The sequence below is a fragment of the Lissotriton helveticus genome, chromosome 5_1 (genome assembly GCF_964261635.1).
Source record: "Lissotriton helveticus chromosome 5_1, aLisHel1.1, whole genome shotgun sequence".
In the NCBI taxonomy this organism is placed as follows: domain Eukaryota; kingdom Metazoa; phylum Chordata; class Amphibia; order Caudata; family Salamandridae; genus Lissotriton; species Lissotriton helveticus.
Genome location: NC_136065.1, coordinates 1,921,718,208 through 1,921,730,255, shown reverse-complemented (window position 1 = coordinate 1,921,730,255; position 12,048 = coordinate 1,921,718,208).

Below are 12,048 nucleotides of genomic sequence, written 5' to 3'. Positions count from 1 at the left end.
GTTTTTGTCGTTTTTTTGGGGCTGCTGGTGGGGCCCTTTGCCCAGGGGTGGTGAGTGTTGCATGGGCCTAGTCTTTCTATGGGGTGTCTTCTTGAATTTAAACATCATTGAGGCCATGGATGGGCTGGGATTGTGCTTATTTTATTGTTTTTTGTCGGTTTTTTGGGGCTGCTGGTGTGGCCTTTTGCCCAGGGGTGGTGGTGCATGGACTGAGTGTGCCTGTGGTGTGGTCTCACTTTCTTTAATGTAAACATCATGGATGGCATTGGATTGTGGTGATTTTTGGCTGTTTGTCTGTTTTTTGGGGGTGTACTGTTGACGTGGACTGGCCATGTGGGTGGTGGTGGTGGCCATCTTGAGTGCTGGCTGGTACAGGCAACATGTGCTTGGGGTGCAAGGGGCCATTTTGAAGAGAGGCAGTGTCTGAGGCCTGCACTTATTTTGCCTACTTTTCATCCATTATCCCCAGGGGTAGTGACTCAGTGTTGCATGGGCCTAGTCTTTCTGAGGGGTGTCTTCTTGAATGTAAACACCATTGAGGCTATGGATGGGCTGGGATTGTGCTGATTTTCTTGTTTTTTGTCGTTTTTTTGGGGCTGCTGGTGGGGCCCTTTGCCCAGGGGTGGTGCGTGTTGCATGGGCCTAGTCTTTCTGTGGGGTGTCCTCTTGAATTTAAACACCATTGAGGCCATGGATGGGCTGGGATTGTGTTGTTTTTTGTGGTTTTTGTCGTTTTTTTGGGGCTGCTGGTGTGGCCTTTTGCCCAGGGGTAGTGGTGCATGGACTGAGTGTGCCTGTAGTGTGGTCTCACTCTCTTTAATGTAAACATCCTGGATGGCATTGGATTGTGGTGATTTGTGGGTGTTTTTCTGTTTTTTTGGGGTGTACTGTTGATGTGGACTGGCCATGTGGGTGGTGGTGGTGGCCATCTTGAGTGCTGGCTGGTACAGGCAACATGTGCTTGGGGTGCAAGGGGCCATTTTGAAGAGAGGCAGTGTCTGAGGCCTGTACTTATTTAGCCTACTTTTCATCCATTATCCCCAGAGGTAGTGACTCAGTGTTGCATGGGCCTAGTCTTTCTGAGGGGTGTCTTATTGAATTTAAACACCATTGAGGCCATGGATGGGCTGGGATTGTGCTGTTTTTTGTGGTTTTTGTCGTTTTTTTGGGGCTGCTGGTGTGGCCTTTTGCCCAGGGGTAGTGGTGCATGGACTGAGTGTGCCTGTAGTGTGGTCTCACTCTCTTTAATGTAAACATCCTGGATGGCATTGGATTGTGGTGATTTGTGGGTGTTTTTCTGTTTTTTTGGGGTGTACTGTTGATGTGGACTGGCCATGTGGTTGGTGGTGGTGGCCATCTTGAGTGCTGGCTGGTACAGGCAACATGTGCTTGGGGTGCAAGGGGCCATTTTGAAGAGAGGCAGTGTCTGAGGCCTGCACTTATTTTGCCTACTTTTCATCCATTATCCCCAGGGGTAGTGAGTGTTGCATGGGCCTAGTCTTTCTGTGGGGTGTCTTGAATGTAAACATCATGGATGGCATGGGATTGTGCTGATATTTCTGTGTTTTTCGATTTTTTGGGGTGTATAACTGAACTGATGTTCCTCTGTCTTCCATTGCTTTTAGGTGCACAAGCCTCAAGAGAACCACCAGTGCCAGGAAGAAGTCCTGCAGCGGTGTGTGTGTGCAGCATAACGTCACGCGATGTCACGTCTGGACACAGACAACTCTGCAACTCGTGCAACTGCTGCCTGCTGTTCTGACCTGCTCTGAAGAAGATGGCCCCAAAAAAAGTTACCCGTAGCTCCTCTAGCAAGAAAGTTGCCAGTAAGGAGCAGAAGAAGCAAGTTACCAAGGAGACTGGTGTGCCGGCCGCCCCTTTTTTTGGGAGTAAAAAAAAAAGTATGCCTGCAGCAGCAGCGGGATCTGCTGGGGACCAAGCTGGGAGCAGCACCCCCGCTCCATTGGGCTCAGTGCCACCACCACCACGCCAACTTAAGTCCAAGCCCTTCACTGCTGCAGAGGCACTTAGTCTAGTTGTTCAATCACCATCGACCAGTGATGTTGGCTCATCGCAAGAAAGTAGCAGCAATGTCCCATAATCAACACAGGTTGTTGTAACTCATCTGACGAGTGTTGAACAACCACAGCCGCAACAAAAACCACATGTGCAAGTACAAGCCCAAGTACATGTGGAAGGAGAGGCAGCGCAAGGAGATGCGCAAGCAGAGGTGCATGGAGGGTCACAAGTGCCCACAATAGTTGTTCCTCCCGAAGTAGGGGCACATCAGAAAATCGACAATCAAGGCGAGGTATCATTTGAGGAAGACACTCCTCCTGATGATCATTCATTGTCTTCCACACCCCTAGCAAGGAAGAGATCAAGGGTGGTGTCTACATCTTCTTCAAGCACACCTCCTTCTGATGATACGGATCAAAATTGGGAACCTGCACCACTGCCGTCTGAGAGTGAGGCACATGATCTGACAAAGGTATTTAAGCGTAAAAGGAAGCTCGTCCAAAGTCTCAGAGTTATGGAGTGTAATGATGAGGCTCAACAAGAAGTTGCGGATACTGCTGCTGATGAAGACTCTGACAACGACGACCCAGTCATCATAAAGGTCACTGCAGCCCCAGCGGGCATGCAGCAAACAGACATTTTGACCCTAGCCCGAAAAGCTGCTGAGCGTGATGATGATGATGTTGTCGACGAGGAGGCAGTGGAAACACCACAATCATTGGAGTTAAGTACACCAACTCGTACCGCTTCCATATTTCTTTCTCACAAGAAGGGACCTCCATCCACCTCGACCTTAATTAGTGGCGGTGAAAGTGCACAACGTACAAAAGTTGGGCAATCCAGATCCTCCACTTCATCTGGCATTAGCAGCATGACCACCACCACCAGTATCGCCGCCTCCTCCAGGCCCCACAGACACTTCAAGTCCCCAGTTTGGGACTTCTTTACTGTTTGCCAAAAAAGGGAAAAGTTCGCCATTTGTACCCTTTGTAAGCTTGCAGTTAGTCGTGGTAAGTCAGGTACCAACTATGGTACCGGAGGCCAGAGAGGTCATCTTGAGAGACAGCACACTGTCCAATGGTTTGCGCACCTAGATGCGATCAAGGAAGCCCGAATTGGAAGTCAAGAAAACGTTGATGCTGCATCTGATGATGACGAGGAGGAAGAAGACGTGTCAAACACTTCACTTACACCCAGTACCTCTGTCAGCAGCACACCCCGTGTGAGGCACACTAAGAGTGTTGGAGCGAGTGAGACACCAACGCGCAAAAGTTCACCAGCGAGCATAATTGGGTCAACAAAGTCATTATCATCCCGTAAATGCTTGGTCCAGGGCAACATTAGAACCATGTTTTCTTCAAACGCGCCATATGAACGCAACCACCCACTGACGCGTCTGTATAACACTAAGCTGGCTAAAATGCTAGCTGTGGACCTTCTCCCTTTTTCTTTTGTAGAAGCGGTAGGTTTTCTAGAATTAGTGGCAACGCTCTGCCCTAAATGGAAGGTTCCTAGCCGGTTCTATTTTGCCAGAGTTGCGGTTCCAGCACTACATGAAGATGTGCTGGAGGCGATTGGGGCAGCTTTGCAGAAGAGTGCTGTTCACACTATACATCTGACAAAAGACATGTGGACCAGTGGCGCAGGCGCTGATTACATGTGCATCACTGCACACTGGGTCTCTTTTTCAGGTGTTAAAGCAAAGCTAAACGCAGGTGTTGACCCGGACCAAGTTTTTAAAGCTGCTCGGAAACATGCAACACTAGCCATGTTTGGCTTGGAGAAAAGTCACACAGCAGAAAACATTTTGGACGAGTTTAACAAAAAGGTCTTTCACTGGCTGTCCCCAAAAAAACGCCAGATTGGTTATGTTTCCACGGATAATGGCGCCAATGTAGTTAAGGCCATGTCGCTGGGTGCATATTTCAGAGTGCCGTGTTTGGCGCACTGTATCAACCTGGTAGTTCAAAAATTCTTGAGTGATACAGATAGTACAGCGTTCGAGGTAATGGCCACCTGCCGCAAAATGTGCAACCATTTCAGCCATTCTTTTAAGGCCCGGAAGCATCTGAGGAGCCTGCTACTTCAACGTCGAATGCCAGTGAAAGCACTCATCCAGGAGGTGGCAACACGTTGGAACTCAACCTTCTACATGCTTGAGCGTCTGTATGAGCAGTATACGGTACTCGATCACTATTTCTTAACAGAGGGTACAGCTCAGAAGGACCTGCGGATGGGCGCGGCGCAATGGGACATAGTTAAAAGCCTGACAGACATGCTTCGTCCTTTTGAGTTCTTCACGCGTGCAGTCAGCCAGGAGGACTGTAATTTGGGAAAAGCTATCCCATTGTTGTGCATACTGGAGCACCAACTGAAGGCGGTGTCTTCTGAGTTTGAAAAAGATGAAAAAAAAAGACCCTTTTATTTTGTCGGAGAAATTATTAGAGCGCCTACGTGGTGATAAACATCTTAAAAAGATCAAGTCAGAACAGCATTACATTTGTGCTACTATTCTGGATCCGAGCTACAAAAAGGCGCTGGCAGGCCAAGCATTCTTTCCTTTTGCTGATGAAGATGTTCAAAACTACAAACATTGGCTAGCCTGGTCAGCCAAGAGGTTTGAAAAAGAACGGCAGGATATTGAAGGAGAAGGCAGTACATCAGCATCAGCATCAGCAGGCCATCCCCAGTCAAAAAAATCCACTTCTGCACCTGTGGCTGTGGCAAAAGTGACCTCTCAGCCGTTAAAGACAATGGCAACCGGATCATCTGCACCACACACAACAGTAACAGTGGCTGCTGTAGAGGATTGGCTAACTTTGCTTGGGTATGGTTCTCGAAAAAATGTCACAGGCACAGCAAAAAGTAAGCAAAGTGGAGGAACCGCTGATGACCTTGAGTCGATGGTGCAGGACTATCTGAATGACTCAACAGAGGTCTTTCTTAATGATGAGCCATTGCAGTATTGGCATGGGAAAAAACAATTGTGGCCACAGCTCTCCAACCTAGCTATAAACTATTTGTCTTGCCCACTCGCAAGTGTGTCTTCTGAACGTGTTTTCAGTGCTGCTGGTGGCATTGTAACTCCCAAACGGAGCCGCCTCTCGCCCAAAAATGTGGAGCGGCTGACAATGATCAAGATGAATCAGCACCTCATACCACCAGATTACAAAGTACGAGAAAGCACGCCGCATGAAGACGAGGAGGACGGCAACGTAAATGAGGGGATTTGTTCTCTGTTCGGTGACACTGACCTCATCCTGCCTGAATTCGCAGAGTATGATGATGAAATCTTCTTCTTATTCCCTGACACCGAGCCCTGAAAATGAGACAATGAATCAATAACTTTCTTTTTCGTCCTTATTCACTTTTATTCCTGTGTGTGTGTCTTTCTTTGTTTTGCACAGTTAATTTAATTCAAACTTTAATCACCTAATCCCAAAAACAAGCCCATCAGCAGAACTGTCTTCACTTGTTTGCTTATTGATTTGAAGGTGCCGCAGTCTACATTCCTCAGGTTCACAAGTTCTGAAGAACATGCTCCTCTATCCTCCTCCTCCAGACTCCGATTTCCCTCAAAGCAGAGGGCTGGATTACGCCCAATGAAGAAAGACTCAGCACTTGTGGGGGTGTTCTACTTCTTTGCGGGTGAGTTGACGGCTCTGGGCCCATTGCTGTGAAGCTCTAATAACGGATAAAAGTGTTTTGGACCAAATATGAGGCGGAAATTTCTTGCCGTTTTTGCTGACTTGCTTGCCTTTGAGGTGCTCTTTGGCGGGGTTCCAGGTGTTTTGTGGGTGAGTTTTGGGGTCTGGGAGCACTGCTGCGACAGTCTAATCTTGATTGCATTTGCTTTTCAGGAAATCCGTGGTGGAAAACAGGAGTTATGATGATGACCTAGCTGCACAGCGCGTTTGGACCGAAGGCCGAGAGATAGTGTAAGTATGAGATTTTGCTTTTTTGCTGTTTGGGGGTGTGGTCGCGTGCTTTTTTGCGGGTGGGTTGGCGGGTCTTGGGGCATTCCTGGGAAGGTCTAATACCGGATAGAAGTGTTTTGGACAAAATCCATAAGGAAAAGCCTTTTTTTTGCTATTTCTTCTGACATCTTGCTCAATGTAGCGTTTTGGGGGGCTTCCTGGTGTTTGTGGGTGGGTTGCGGGGTCTCTGTCGAAGCACTGCTGGGACAGTCTAATCTTGATTGCATTTGCTTTTCAGGAAATCCGTGGTGGAAAACAGGAGTTATGATGATGACCTAGCTGCCCAGCGTGTTTGGACCGAAGGCCGAGAGATATTGTAAGTATGAGATTTTGCTTTTTTGCTGTTTGGGGGTGTGGTTGCGTGCTTTTTTGCGGGTGAGTTGGTGGGTCTTGGGGCATTCCTGGGAAGGTCTAATACCGGATAGAAGTGTTTTGGACAAAATCCATAAGGAAAAGCCTTTTTTTTGCTATTTCTTCTGACATCTTGCTCAATGAGGCGTTTTGGGGGGCTTCCTGGTGTTTGTGGGTGGGTTGCGGGGTCTCTGTCGAAGCACTGCTGCGACAGTCTAATCTTGATTGCATTTGCTTTTCAGGAAATCCGTGGTGGAAAACAGGAGTTATGATGATGACCTAGCTGCACAGCGCGTTTGGACCGAAGGCCGAGAGATATTGTAAGTATGAGATTTTGCTTTTTTGCTGTTTGGGGGTGTGGTCGCGTGCTTTTTTGCGGGTGGGTTGGCGGGTCTTGGGGCATTCCTGGGAAGGTCTAATACCGGATAGAAGTGTTTTGGACAAAATCCATATGGAAAAGCCTTTTTTTTGCTATTTCATCTGACATCTTGCTCAATGTAGCGTTTTGGGGGGCTTCCTGGTGTTTGTGGGTGGGCTGCGGGGTCTCTGTCGAAGCACTGCTGCGACAGTCTAATCTTGATTGCATTTGCTTTTCAGGAAATCCGTGGTGTAAAACAGGAGTTATGATGATGAGACCTAGCTGCACAGCGCGTTTGGACCGAAGGCCGAGAGATATTGTAAGTATGAGATTTTGCTTTTTTGCTGTTTGGGGGTGTTGTCGCGTGCTTTTTTGCGGGTGGGTTGGCGGGTCTTGGGGCATTCCTGGGAATGTCTAATACCGGATAGAAGTGTTTTGGACAAAATCCATAAGGCAAAACCTTTTGCCACTTTTTGTAACTTAGGGTTCGTTAGGGTTAGCCCTAGCAGCAGGATTGCATGTGTTTCGGGGTGTTCTGTTGCAACTCAGTTCTGGGGTTTTAGAGCACTCTTGGAGCGATGCTGGCTATGGATACTTTTGCTTGCTTGCAAGTGGTTTTAATACAATCCACGGTGGGTAAGGGTGTATTTGGGCCTACTTTTACTTTTAAAGTACGTTTTGTCACCATTTTTCTGCTAGGCCTCGTTTTTTTGAGATCTGATTGGGGGTCTTCTACATTTGCGACTGGCTTTAGTAAGGGTCTTGGTGGGAGCATTGCTGGGAAGGTCAAATTTTGTTCTAAAACACAGTTTACAGTACACCTACCTTGAGGGGAAAGATCCGCTATAATATTTTGGCCATACTTATTTATCCTTAAAAAGGTGACTCAGACAGAGTACGCAATTTCAAAAATATTGCACTGTCTATTACGGAAATTTCAAGTGTGACTTTTTGCACCACACAGATTACATACCTTATATCTATTTATCAGTGGTATTGTAATAGCACTTCCTGTTTTCCGTTCAATAATTACAGGCCGGGTTTCAGTCGACATCCGCCAGGCAGGCAGTGGACAGGGTGTCTTCTGTCAGTGGTCACCAACATTGATGGACGAAGCGTCAGCTGGAATGGAGGAGTGCCGCTAATAAGAGGAATTGTTTGCTGCATGCAACTTACTTACCAAATTCAACAGGACAACTCCAACAACATACAGAATACAGATACAGTATCCATTGTTTTCTTCTATGAGTGTGACTGCATGTGGTTAGCTTTAGTTTGTACCCAAAGATTTCTTTATCTTCAATTATTGTTTGTCCATGCTGTGCTTTTTTTTTCTTCTCTCAACAAAACCTACCCAAAAAGAAACCCCATTCCCATCCATTTTCCAAACCCTAACCCTCTTCCCCCGGGCTGTGTGGTTTTGCTTGATGTCTGACTAAATGACATCAATAATTCCACACACTTGCTGGGGAGGATAAGGTCATAGCAACAGGCTGGTGAAGGAATACGAGGATATCTTCTAGACTTACTCAGCTTCAGTACTATTTCTTGTTGTAGTAGGAGCCAATGTCAACTAATTTCAACGCAAGTACTAGTTATACTTGCAATACTTTACCATTTGTTAGGCTACATTGTGGCACTGTTCTAGTTTACTGTCACCTGCTATATTCTTGATCGTACCATAACCGTTGTAATGCTACAGTAAGGACAAACCAGATTTCGTTTTCTTTTTTCCCATAGGCATGCAACTGCCACTGTGTCACACCACTAGTACCACCGCAATGAGGAAATTTCATCCGCCCAGGATTGCCAACCTTAATCCCCATTTCACGTGGAGCCAGCCCTGGGTCTAGCCCTAATTTCTAACACAAATTACAGGTAAGATAAGCGTTTGGTGGGAGGTAGTATAATGGAGTATTAGGACTAGACGAAAGATTGACGGTAGTACTACTAAAGTCCTAGGACTCTTCAGGAAAACAAACTTACTGTTACACCCCCACCCACCAGACTGAAAAGCAGTAAAAAACAGGTATGGTCAGATAAAGTTCAAAAAAGTATATTTATGTAGCCCTAACAAAATAATCTCCCTCAAGACCCTCCCTAACCCCAACGATTGTCTTTGAAAAGTCCCAAAAAGAACCCAACTCCCAAATCCCACCCCCCAAAAGTCTCTAAAAAAGGGCAAGGGACACTCCACTACTGGAGGGTGCTGGTGAATTTTGCGGCCAGGGCATCATACTCCTTGCGGAGGGTGGCAAGTTCGAAGCGGAGGCCCTCCACCAAGTTCTTGTACCTAAGGACCTCCTGCTCCAGGTAGGACATTCGGACTCCTAGGCGGCGCTGGCGTGCCTTGCAGCTCCTGTGTGGGGCAGCTGGTCTTTTTGCTGCTTGGCGGTGGCGGTTGGCTTTGTTAGCCCGGCTCCGTACCGCTGGAGCACTGCGCTGGCTGGCAGTCCGTGGGGTCACGGAGGAGGATGCAGCTGTCCCAGTCGAGGATGTTGTGGTTGCACCGGTCGACTGCGTGTCCTCCTCCTCCTCCAGGGCCACCAGCCGCCGATATTCGGCGACAGTGGCATCCAGCCTCCGTTGCCGGGCCATTCGCGCCTGCTCCCTCCGTGATGTCGATTTGAAAGGAGCAACTATATGAAGAAAGAAAGACATAGTCTGTAACCAATGCTCCTTCACATTAATAACTCAAAGTGATTGAGTCGAAAGTTGTGTCACAGTACAAGTAGCAAATTGAAAGCACAGTACATAACTATTGAGGACAGTATCTATCTAACCTCCCACTTCTGCATCCTTGCTCTAACATTAGTGGTAGTTTAATGAACAAATTCTACGACCACTATGGACTTCCATTACAGTCGACTATGACAGTACACCAGTCTTATTCTTCTTCTTCTCTCTTGTTTAGGAAAATTGGTACATTATCTTATGCAAGCCGGCAGAATGGCAGCGCAGTGAACTTGCACCCGAGAAAAACAGACGCACACCATGATGAGTGAGACAGACTTGCGTTACTGTACCGGTCCAGTACATGCAGGTGGTGAAGCTATTACTTTTCTATTACGGGTGGCACTGAGAATACTCTGTTACAAGGGCTACTGCTTAATTAATTTAACTTTCACCCTACAGTGCAAATGAGTACTAGAAAAGGAAAATGAAGAAGCTAAATAATTAGATTATCTATCACTTCACATGGGATGTATTTGATGACATATGGGATGACTTTAGGTGCTTTGCTTATTATTGAGTGAACAGTGATACACCCACACATGAATGACGTACTACTACTACTAAACTAAAGTTATTAAGAGAGGTACGGAGTGTCCACCGTAATAACCGGATATATGCTGTGCTTGCAGTTGCAATACAAACTACTGCTACTATTCATGGTAGTATTGGACAAATTTACAATTTCTTTTCCTTGCCTTCCCTACACTGGAACGGACGTGCGGGTGCGGTGTTACATGCTCAATTAGTTCATCCAGCGACCATCTACTCTCTCTAGATACACATGTGCTATCTAAGAGTCAGATATTACCATGCTCCAGGCATCCATCCATTCAAAGTATATGCACACATACAGTTTCTGTTTCACCCACCCACCCAGGCTGTTGTCCTTCCACCCATCCTTGCTTCATCATTGACCCAGCCATGCACCATACCATATTCTTTCCTTCCCAGCCACCACGGGGACCAAGCAAACACATATCATTCTTCTTTGCCAGCCATCATAAAATTTCTCGTCCTTCCACACTTACTTACACCCTTCTTTCACTTTTCGTTCATCCCATCCATCAAGTTCATCTCAGATCTTATTGGGATTCTTCTCGCCAAAAACTTCACAGCTAAGTCAAAGTACATTTAGAGGAGGCTACTACCTGGTTGATTTATAATACACCTGTGCACAAAGCACACTATGCAGTCTTCATTCTCAATAAGTAAGGAATATATAGCTTACCTCTGCCCGCCACCACCGTGTGAACCCTCACAGGCACATTGGTGTCGTCCGGCACTCGCACCGCCTCCTCCCCAGAAGTGTTGTCCTCCTCATCCACCACCTCCGTGCTGGCCCCGCCACCAGATGTTCCACCTACAAAGTACATTTAAGAATGTTAGAATACACCACTCACTACTATATACTATTTGGTCTAGGAGGAATAAAGAAATTAAAAAAAAACGAAATACAATGTAATAATTTGTAACTGTATACTCTACAGTAAAAATGTCCCTTTTTCCAGGGAAGGCTGTTGTCTTCCTGCACTTTTTGGCACAACTGATGAATGCTTGCTTTTTATTTTTAACACACAACACTTTTTCTCCTAACAGAAGCTTGACTTCTAAGAACACGATCAGGGTCAAGCTCAAGTTCAAACCAGGTGAGAGCTCAGCTCGACCACAAGAAATGTGTCCAATTAATCGTTAGCACTAAGCACTTTTCCATTTTCAGTTAAACGTTTACTTTTATGACAAAGTTGATTTTAATAAATGTGTTTAGTTTTAATAAAGCTTTTAAACTTAAATAGACTCTGTGGTTTTTGGTCCTCCAGACTAGAGTGGATGAGCTAAAGGTTTTGGAATTTTTGCAAGCATGAGTGCCTCTGACACTTCTTGACTGTGACTCCGTACTCTTGTCCTGCGTAGGATAATCTAATGATCATTGGGGATCAATCATCGGTGACTTAGGGAGCTAAATGACTCTACCACACTATCTAGTCAGTAAGGAGATTGGGGGTTCTTCAAAGTCTGATATCACTGAGGTATGTGGAAAGAAAGTCTACCTGCGCCTATTATAATTGATAAACAATGCACTATTTAGTGTTCATAGTTCGGTTTGTGCAGATTTGTCCCTGCAACAGTAGTAGAATGGATTGTCCTCCTATCCAAACCAAAAGTAAAGTAGTATCTTATTCTTTCTTGGTGGTCATTCACCTTTTTATTGTTGGCAATTGTCAAAGCATAAACATTTAGAATACTTGAAAAGACATTATGGACAATCCCAGAGGACTGCACTCAGTGCATAGAGCTATTGCTGACTAGAATGGGAGTCCAATGGAATTGCCAAATGTGCAATCTTACCGCTATATGTATCAAGCTATTTAGCATTCGCAAAGGCCGAAATTCTGCGAATTTCGGCCTTTGCGAATGCTAAATAGACAAATGGAATGTATCAAACAAGTTTGATGCAAAATAAGGATTAGCAAAATTTGCTAATCCTTATTTTGCGATTGCACTTAAGGAATTGCTAATTTTGCGATTCCTTAAATGCAATGTATCAAACAAATATTATGGAAAAAATGCCATTAAGGATTAGCAAATTACCACCAACTTCTAGTTGGT